This window comes from Electrophorus electricus, chromosome 20 (assembly GCF_041902795.1).
Source record: "Electrophorus electricus isolate QZ-2024a chromosome 20, ASM4190279v1, whole genome shotgun sequence".
In the NCBI taxonomy this organism is placed as follows: Eukaryota; Metazoa; Chordata; class Actinopteri; order Gymnotiformes; family Gymnotidae; genus Electrophorus; species Electrophorus electricus.
In genome coordinates, this window is record NC_137516.1 from 16,192,488 (window position 1) to 16,202,267 (window position 9,780).

At 41.8% G+C, this 9,780-nt stretch overlaps 1 long non-coding RNA gene across 1 annotated transcript; it reads left to right on the plus strand.

Moving 5' to 3' along the window:
* The first annotated feature begins 745 nt into the window (after positions 1–745).
* Positions 746–7,258, plus strand: LOC145652567 (uncharacterized). The gene is made up of 3 exons (XR_014118774.1): positions 746–1,104; positions 5,357–5,422; positions 7,110–7,258. It is a non-coding gene; the product is annotated as an uncharacterized LOC145652567 (long non-coding RNA).
* The last annotated feature ends 2,522 nt before the right edge of the window (positions 7,259–9,780 follow it).

Below are 9,780 nucleotides of genomic sequence, written 5' to 3' on the forward strand. Positions count from 1 at the left end.
TTGCATATCATAAAAGGAAACGATCTCTCCCAGTGCTCCAGCCTATCAAAGCAAGACATTGAAATCTCCCCCCCCCCCCCCCACCCCCCCACCCGCCCTGCAGTTCAATGAAGCTTCTTTCCTTTCGTTGGGTAAATAACTGCTTGTATTTCAGATCTTGCAGAGCAAAGACTGGCTATAGTCACAGGAGTAAGTTCCACTATACAACACCTCAACAGCGTATCGCATTTTGGGCAAAATATATGTTTAAAAAAACAAGCTGTGTGGGGAAAGTCATCCTTACTCAGGCTTGTGCGAAGCGTTTAATTAACCTGATATGGGCAGGCCATTCAGTTTACTGTAATGAATGCAGTTTAGCCCTCCAAGGCTGCTATGCTTCACTTTTTTTAAAAAATTCACATTAGAGTAATAATACGGTATTGTACTGTATACACCGGTTTGTGGCATACTGTACTGCAAACCCAGTTGCAGAATGTGTTGTAATTAATTACAATATGCTGCATATACTTATGTCGTAAAGCTAGAGCTAACTAGGTGAAACTGTAGTTTTTAACTGCCGAACTTAAAACAAAAAACAAAAAAACTTCCATCTGTATGCTAAATGAGAAAAAGTGAAAAATAAAGTTTGAAATGAAGTGAGAAAACACTGTTTAGCATTATTTAAAAAGTGTTAGCAGAATTAACATATCCCGCTTTATGCTTGCCTAGTTCCCCATTAACGCGATGTTCTGCTGTCCCAAACTTTCATCTGTGAAACACACAGCGAAGCTCCTCACCCTTAGCCGGTTAGTCTGCTGTCAGATGCTGTTACAATCCTGCTGCTAAAGCCACCACAGAAGGAGACGGCTCCGTTTGCCCTTTGAAAGACAACGAGGAAGACTAAAGGAGCGCCGTTGTCCGGCTGGTCGAGAAGAGGGAAAACCGTGCGGCGGATATGCACCACAGAATGGACGACCCCTGCGAGCGATTTATTGTACAACGCTTCAGCCAAATGGTCGTAACATCCTGATAGATGTCGCTAGAATAGAAGCTCCGAAAAAAAGAATAGAAAACGTCTCTGCGGCTGTCCTGACCCCTACAAGGATCTCACACGGCCATGTTAAGGTCTGTAAGGGCGCTGTTTCTAAAGGCCGCCTGGCTCACACGCATCATACATCTATGAGGAAATCATGTAATATGTCTTCAAAGTACAAATATGCACCGCAGCGTTAAATGACCACTCAAATAAGTGAATGCAAAGCTTAAGATGGTATTTCTGTTTACTTTCATCTCATTCATGCCTATTTGTTTTCATAGAATTATCTTTGGGGGTATTTTAGATATTATTAATAAACTCTCAATAGAGTATCAGACAAATGATCATGAATGAAGGAGACTTTGGATAGAGTTCACATTTTTTACACCAAACAGTACTCATAAGTGGAACAGTTCAATAAAATGTCATCAAATTAAGCACTTTTTAAATGGAAAAAAAAGTTCAAGTTCATGTGAATTGTGTCTCTTTTAAAGTCCTTAAAATGTCTTCAGGTTAAAATTATAGACTGGCTATAGCCCTGCATGTCCCTCAAGAAGGACAAACATAAGAAGTGTGACCTGCATGGTCACTACATAATAGCTGGTTTTGAGAGAGCTGCACTTTCTCATTTACTACAAAAAAAAAAAAAACAATAATAATAATAATTAATAATTATTATTATTATTATAAAAATAGTCAAATGCAAGTAAAGGACATGTTGTGAAATATTGTTCCAGTAGAGGATATATTGAGAAACACTGGTAATCTTTCTGAGGCAGACCACAACGCTTGCTTCAAAATATGTAGCAACATATCACCACCTGAGAGAAGATAACCTTCCCATCCATCTATACATTTCAGCACAATTTCCTGTTTAACAGCATATTGATGTCTTGATGTTTCATCAACTGCCATTGTTATTGTTATCCATAGTCATACTGTTTACTTTTATTTATTCCTGAATGTGTTTGGCTGCGATATCCACACTTAAAACCGCATTTCAATACTTGTGCGACGTTGTTCTATGTACAACGATGCCAATAAAGCACTCTTGAATCTTGAGAGAGAGAGAGAGAGAGAGAGAGAGACAGAGAGAGAGAGAGAGAGAGAGAGAGACAGAGAGAGAGACAGAGAGAGAGAGAGAATGAGAGAGATGTGGACAGATCTGGAGGGAATCGACCCCGTGCACTGAATCTGCTTGACAACACCACAAAGCATATATATTTGGACAAGAATACCCAAGAAACACAACTGAACTTCCTTGATACCACGCTGACCCACAGGTAAACAAAGAATGAAAGCGCCCTCATGGCACTCTGCCAAATCCTGGCTCTCTAAAGAATCAACTCGAGGATGGGAGTTGATTACACTCTCTGGGGTGAAACCCTTTTTTCATGCCTTGGCAATAGTGCAGTATATTATGCGATAATAGATTCAGTGTTGAGCTACAAAACCCAAGAAAATGATCTAATAAAAAACCTTTATAATGCAGATTTATACTCTCATTACTGAATCAAAACGCACAGAAATGCATACATTCACAACTGACACTAACTCAGAAGACCATAAATACAAGCTAAATTCGGGAAATTGCAGTACACCAAATTATATCAACAGTGACATATAGTTTAATCATTTTAAAACACTTCATAATCTGATATCTATCAATGCAGAATCTGAACAAAGTAACAGAACTTCAGAATCTCATAAATCCACATTGCTCAATAGGACCTTAGAAACAAATTATGTTCTATCAAGCTTTTAAAAATTGAGCTAATTACATAAATGAAAACACAATTAAACTAACAATAAGATACTGTCACACAAATTATACAAAATGATTGTGACTACACTGTCTTCAACCATAATACTAAGTAAGGAATCAGTGTGAACCTTAGGGATAAAGAGCAATCTTTATAGCATTATTAATTCAAGACCTATAGACTGTCAAGTCAAACACCATGTATTGAGCATATATCCCATAACCGCACATCAGACCATATTTACAGCCTTTACACGCAAACTGGCTTACACGTTAACCATGGGGGGAAAATAGACTTCGAAAAAACTTCTATAATATTTGGCACAAGGATCAATTTTACAAAGTTCTTGAAAGTGGCATACATAGTAAAACACATGACACTGTCCAGTGGGACACAAGCACCTAGTCTGCTGCTCAACTTTATTCCAGGTTCTCAGTAATCTTCTGTCTGACCTACCGAAGATCTCCTGCACAGAAGGCTACATGCCGCAGCAAGAGTTTTGACAAGCACGGTGCTCCTGTTCGCAGGCAGCTGCACTGGCTACCTAGGCCTTTCACAACTGACCGTAGGAAACTCTTTAGACGCCGTTGTGGACCTGTCCAATTGTACGAGTGAGAGAATTGATTATTAGCCATGTTCCCACAGGAACTCGGATCTGTCGACAATAACCTGCCAGCCATGCCCACCACCAGACTTAATAGTAGCGAGACGGCCTATTCTGACTACGCCCCTGAGCTGTGGATCTCACTGCCCTGATGGCCCTTGACAGTCTAAACACATTCAAGAGGAGGGTTAAGACTCGTCTGTTCAGATTACTGAGGAATAAACCTGTAATTCGTGTTTTTTATGACTTGTGTACTTTCCTTCGGCTATTGTGTTGCATTTTATCCTCTGTTTTATATATAAGTTTCTGTTGTTATCTTAATTTACCAGAATTTTTTTCTGTCAGGGCAAAGAACAAGCAAAAAAGAGAAGGAAGCAAATGTGAGTTTAACCATGACAAAGGAAAACTAATAACCTGCGCAAACAAATGGAAAGAAACTCAACATAACGACAATAATCAAAGCCAAAGGAGGTTTTAAAGGGACGGAATAAAGGTGTAACGAGATGGAAACACGTGGCACCACAGCAGGGGGCGCTGTCACATGTGCTCCATGGGAAGAAGATCCAACCCATTTTATACATGTTAAAGTTCTTGAAAGTGCTCTACAAATCCACAAGAAAATGATAAATACTATCTCCAGAGCTGAATTGGGTCAATCTCCATAATTCAGGAAAGGACAATTAAATACTGGCAAATGTATGTATTAAAAAATGTAAATAAATACTCCTATAAATAAATACTCATAACTATAAAGCCCTGCAACACCAAGAACCAATCAAAGAGAAGCATCCCTAGCAAAGCTGGTCCTGTTTACTTACAAACACAAACACAGCTCTGTTTCTACAATATAAAGAAGCACAGTCAAACAAATTGTAACGGCTCATATATATATATATATATATATATATATATATATATATATATATACACTTCCTGGCTTCTCATTTGTTAAACAACCATGTCAAAAGACATATCCTGTGGTCGTGGAAAAGATGTTAATCTGTTTCAGAAGGGTCAAATTATTGGCATGCATCAAGCAGAGAAAACATCTAAGGAGATTGCTGGAACTACTAAAATCTGGTTAAGAACTGTCCAACGTATTATTAAAAAGTGGAAGGCTCAGTGGGGAAACATCATCTTCAAGGAAGGAATGTAGCCGGAAAAAAATCTTGAAAGATCGTGATCGGCAATCACTTAAATGTGTTGTGAAATCAAATCGTAGAACTTAGGGATATGTTTAATAGTGAAAGTAAGAGCATTTCCACACAGTATGAAGGGAACTCGAGGGATTGGACTAAACAGCTGTGTAGCCTTAAGAAAACCACTTGTCACTGAGGCTAACCAGCAAAAACGGCTTCAATTTGCTAGGGAGCATAAAGATTGGACTCTGGAGCAATGGAAGAAGGTCATGTGGTCTGATGTGTCCAGGTTTACCCTGTTCCAGAGTGATGGGCGCATCAGGGTAAGAAGAGAGGCGGCTGAAGTGATGCACCCATCATGTCTAGTGCCTACCGTGCAAGCCTGTGGGGGCAGTGCTATGATCTGGGGTTGCTGCAGTTGGTCAGGTCTAGGTTCAGCACCGTTATGTGCCCAGAGAATGAGGTCAGCTGACTACCTGAATATACTGAACGACCAGGTTATTCCATCAATGGATTTTTTCTTCCCTGATGGCACGGGCATATTCCAAGATGACAATGCCAGGATTCATCGGGCTCAAATTGTGAAAGCGTGGTTCAGGGAGCATGAGACATCATTTTCACACATGGATTGGCCACCACAGAGTCCAGACCTGAAATGTATTGAGATTCTTTGGGATGTGCTGGAGAAGACTTTGTGCAGTGGTCCAAATCTCCCATCATCAATACAAGATCTTGGGGGGGAAATTAATGCAACTCTGGACAGAAATGAATGTTGTGACATTGCAGAAGCTTGTATATAAAAATGTTCTTTTATTTATTTTTTATTAAAATACAGCGCCCTCTGGAGGTCACAGCGGAACTGCCGGTGAATAAGAGGAACGCCAAGACAGGAACAATTAATGTGAGGAATTACTCGAAGCACACAAACTTGCTAATTAATTATTTGAGAAAGCTGGGTGGTAACACAGGAGCTCCTGTGAAATATTGCGGGGGTGGACGTCGGGGAGGAATTATAGGGAGAAGCACTGTGTGTGAGCACAAGACAGATATTGACAGTGTCTATAAACACGCTAATTAAAGCTATGAATGGGAATGGTGGCAGTAGCAGCTAACAAGGGTGAGACGCATGGGTAAAAGGAGATTAGGGTTCTGTGTCTGTTAAAGCTTCCATAAGAGACACACTGCACACACGCACACACTTACAGCCACGCAATACACACAGGACCGACACACACCACTGATACATTCAGAGACAACTGATAAAGTATTGAGCTTTATAATGGTGTTTCAGAAAGCACCTGTTTCATTTCTCAGAAGACTGCATGGATGCTGGGAGTCCAACGATGACACCTGGGGTGTTTTAAGATAGAAAAACCCAATCGATTCAATTCAACTGATCACATGTTCCTAATTAATCGAGCTAAATGGGCCAACGGGTCACTAAAGTTCATAAAGAAGCGACAGTAAAACAGCAACTTGGGGCTTCTTCCCCGAGAGCTCCAGAGTTGCAGGGAGCCGCTTTCCAAACCCCGAGCGCAGGTTTAGCACTTAGTGCACGGAATGAAAACTGCAACATCCTCCCTCTGCCGGTTGAGTGCCGTTCCCCTGAAACCACTCTCCTTGGCAGAGAAGGCCTTTTTCCCCTGCCTTCTTCAAAGTGAATTTCTGTATGTAACCTGTATGCTACACAACACCTGGAGAACACAGAGAAAAAACTCACACGGGGACGTTCTATTTGAAGCTAGTCACGTCTGAATGTTTTGCACGAATGGCCCAGTTAAGACACTGAAACCTCTTAAAATTCTTAAAATGTGGACTCCAATAACATTTCAGCAATTTCAGGTCAATAGAAAATCCAAACCAAATGAAGCCCAGAAGTCATTCATCTTCCGATGTGTTCTCGCCATCTGTCTTGATGTACACTTTGTGTTAAGTGAACTCCCCACCTATGACTCTTTTAAAAATGGGGGGATGAGTTGAAAGAGTTTTATTTAAAAGCTGATTTCTTTCCCAGGGTCAGAATGGGGGGAGGTGTAGACACCATAAAGCAGCCAGTGAGTTAAAACAGGATTTAGGATTTAAATTTTCAGTATCAGCAGTTTAAATATAAAGTACTACTGAGTTACTTATAGAACTGCAATGAATTAATGAACTGTTGTAGGGATTTTTAGAACAAACGTCATCTGTCAGGAATCATCTGTCAGTTTGTTGGGCTTTTTTCTTTTCTAAATGCAGTGTGTTAAGTTTTAAAAAGTAACCGTTTTTATTCAGAAAAGTTCAAATCCATCCCAATTTTACTTAAGAGCAGAACTGTATGTAGTTATATTCCTGCCTCCACAGTACCTACAACACTGCACCAGTGTCGGTATCAAGGATGGATGTCACAGACAGAGGTTGTAGGAAGGACAGCCAGCCAGGAAATATGATGGGGAAAACCATTTGTCTGGACAATGTGGAAATGTTTGCATTTCATATAGATTAACCTCACATTTCCAACAGCTCCTTGTAGTCCTCATTGTAGGGCAGTAAACAGCTTAATAAACTACAATGTGATGACGCAACCATTGTCCTGCTATCTCTCCACACAGGGCAGGTCCGTTCCAGTCCTGGCTGCAGAAAGCCTTCTTATCGGCCTTTTCCCCATGAAGGTTGGTGTACAGCTCTCACGGTAAACACTGCCGCCGAACACGAAGGCATCGTTCAGGAACTGTTCATCGCAGGAGTCCTCCTCCTCCATCCCAGTGGCTGTGTAACCCCCCACCCCCACCCCCACCCCACCCCCACCCCCACCCCCAGCCCGGGCCAGCGCGAACCGTATACGGCGACCCCTGGTCGACCAGATAACCGGCTTGGAGCAAAAACGCATGTGTTCACTTTCCATAATCCTTAGAGACCTTTAACGACGTAAAATTAAACCACAAACTATCAAAACACAGAGAGCATATTAATTGTCCCATCAGGGGCAGTAACACACTGGGCCACTTCTGAACGCTTCTTACAGATGCGTATTGCTCTGTTTCGTAGGCTGCCTTATGGGCACTCTGATCATTGCTTGGTTCATCTTATTCTAACCTGAACTCTGCAAAGCCCCCGATCAAAACAGTGAAGATATGGGCCGAGGAGGCGAAGCAAGGAGCCGCAGGTTCTGACCGTACCAACCGGAGCGTTTTTGAAGGTCTGTTAAGCTGGATGACCTGACTGACACTGCGACATCTTACATCAGCTTTCCAGAAGACATGCGTGTCAACCGAGACCTACCACACGCACGCAACAGTAAAATGCCATGGTTCACATCCAGACTAAGACAACTTCGACAGATCAGAAACCTCCTAACGAAGCCAAAACGAACCCCGACTGAAAAGCTAAACAACAGGCTCTCAGCCAACCTCCATGTGTGGAGAAGAAACCGGGAAATGGACAAAGAAAAGCATTATAGATCCCATACCCCGGACACGACCTTTATCCAGTATTCCCGGTCTGGCAGGTGACCTAAACTACCAGACAAAGGAGTGGTTTCTTCCCCCGTACACAGCCAGCCATCAACAGTTGATCTTATGCCACAGATCCTCATTTCTTCAGATACTTCGGATACTTATCACACCCTAATTCACATATACAAATACTGTCTTGTACAGATGCTCATATGTTACAATTTCATCCCCCTGCAAATACATTATTGTTATTAGCACTACCACACACACTTGCACTTTATGTATATTGTAGGTCTTGTCTGTATATTCCTCAGACATATATTATATATCTGTATATTACTATATTGTCTATTGTCTGTATAATGTCAGTATTGCTTGAGTTCCCCAATAGCTGGAACCAAATTCCTTGTGTGTGTTAACATACGTGGCAAATAAATTTAAATCTAATCATGATTCTGATTTAGACTCTGACTCATGAGCTTAACAGAACATCTCCTGATTTTATTTGAAAGGTTTTTTTATTGCATTTATTATTTCTTACTTACAATTACTGTTATAGCAAGCCACGAATAAATGTAATAAATGTATTGATGTCAAAAATTGGAAAAACATCTAATTATAAAGTCCAGGGCCATGATGACAAGTTCAATTAACCTGCAGTTTTCCTGGGGAAAATAAATAGTTTAAAGATTCATGCAGAGAATTTCAGTTCTTCACTGTATTGGGATGCTGTTCACAAGCCAAATTACCATGACAACAGCACAAAAACCAACAACGGAACGGGGTGAAGGTTACTGCAGTCAAGTGGGTTATCAGAAGGGGAAGGGAGCAAAATCCATGTCATTGTTAAGTAATGATCGGTGGTTCAAATCAGTGACACTGGGCCATAGAAAGAGCCAGTGGCCACAGAAGTTTAAAAATATATCTTTAACCTCTCACAGAACGTGCGTGTGTTGGGGTGGGGTGGGGGCTTGTTTGAATTGAGGTCCAGGCATCACAGAGTCACTGTGCCCTTGAAAAGAAAAGCAGACCATGAGCAGACTACTGAAAAAGCCCTTGAAGAGGCACAGGGGGAAGAGGCACCAATGAACTGAATCATCACCATCACTGTAATGAGAGGAGATCTGTCCTCGTAGAGAGAGAGAGAGAGAGAGAGAGAGAGAGAGAGAGAGAGAAAGAGGCAGAAAATGAGAGACTGAGTGAGGAAGGTGAGGCAGTGATGGGAAACGAGAGAGAAGACAATTCAGGGATGAAGAGAGAGAGGGGTGGGGTAAGCAGGGAAAAACACACGCTGACGTAGAGATAAAGACGGGGGGGGGAAGACAACCGATAAGGACGGCACATGTAGTTATTTAGGATCTGGCTCCTGTGCTGACACGCCAGCAGTGGAGGTTAGATAGCCTTAGGGGGCAGGATGTTAACATCGCTGTTTGAGCTCCAGCTTTATGTTTCGTGTGGGTTTTTTTATTTTATTTATTTTTTTTATTATTTTTTTTACTGGAAGCCTGAAGAAACCGTTCCAGTGAAACAAGGCTAAACAGAAAGAGAGAGAGAGAGAGAGAGAGAGAGAGAGAGAGAGAGAGAGAGGTGGGGGGGTAATCAGCACAGGGCAGAGGGCAGGGAGAAGAGACGGAGAGATCTTCAAAGTGAAATAAACCTGCGATTTACATGACACAGTCCATGTCTGCTCCCATAACAACGGTGGCTCGATACACCAGCGCGCTCGTTCCTGCCCACATCGAGAGTGAGGGGATACTGACCGCTGTCTGACCTCTGCTCACTCGGCCACTTTTCGCAGGTCCTGCATTCACTCCGCTAATTCTGTGCT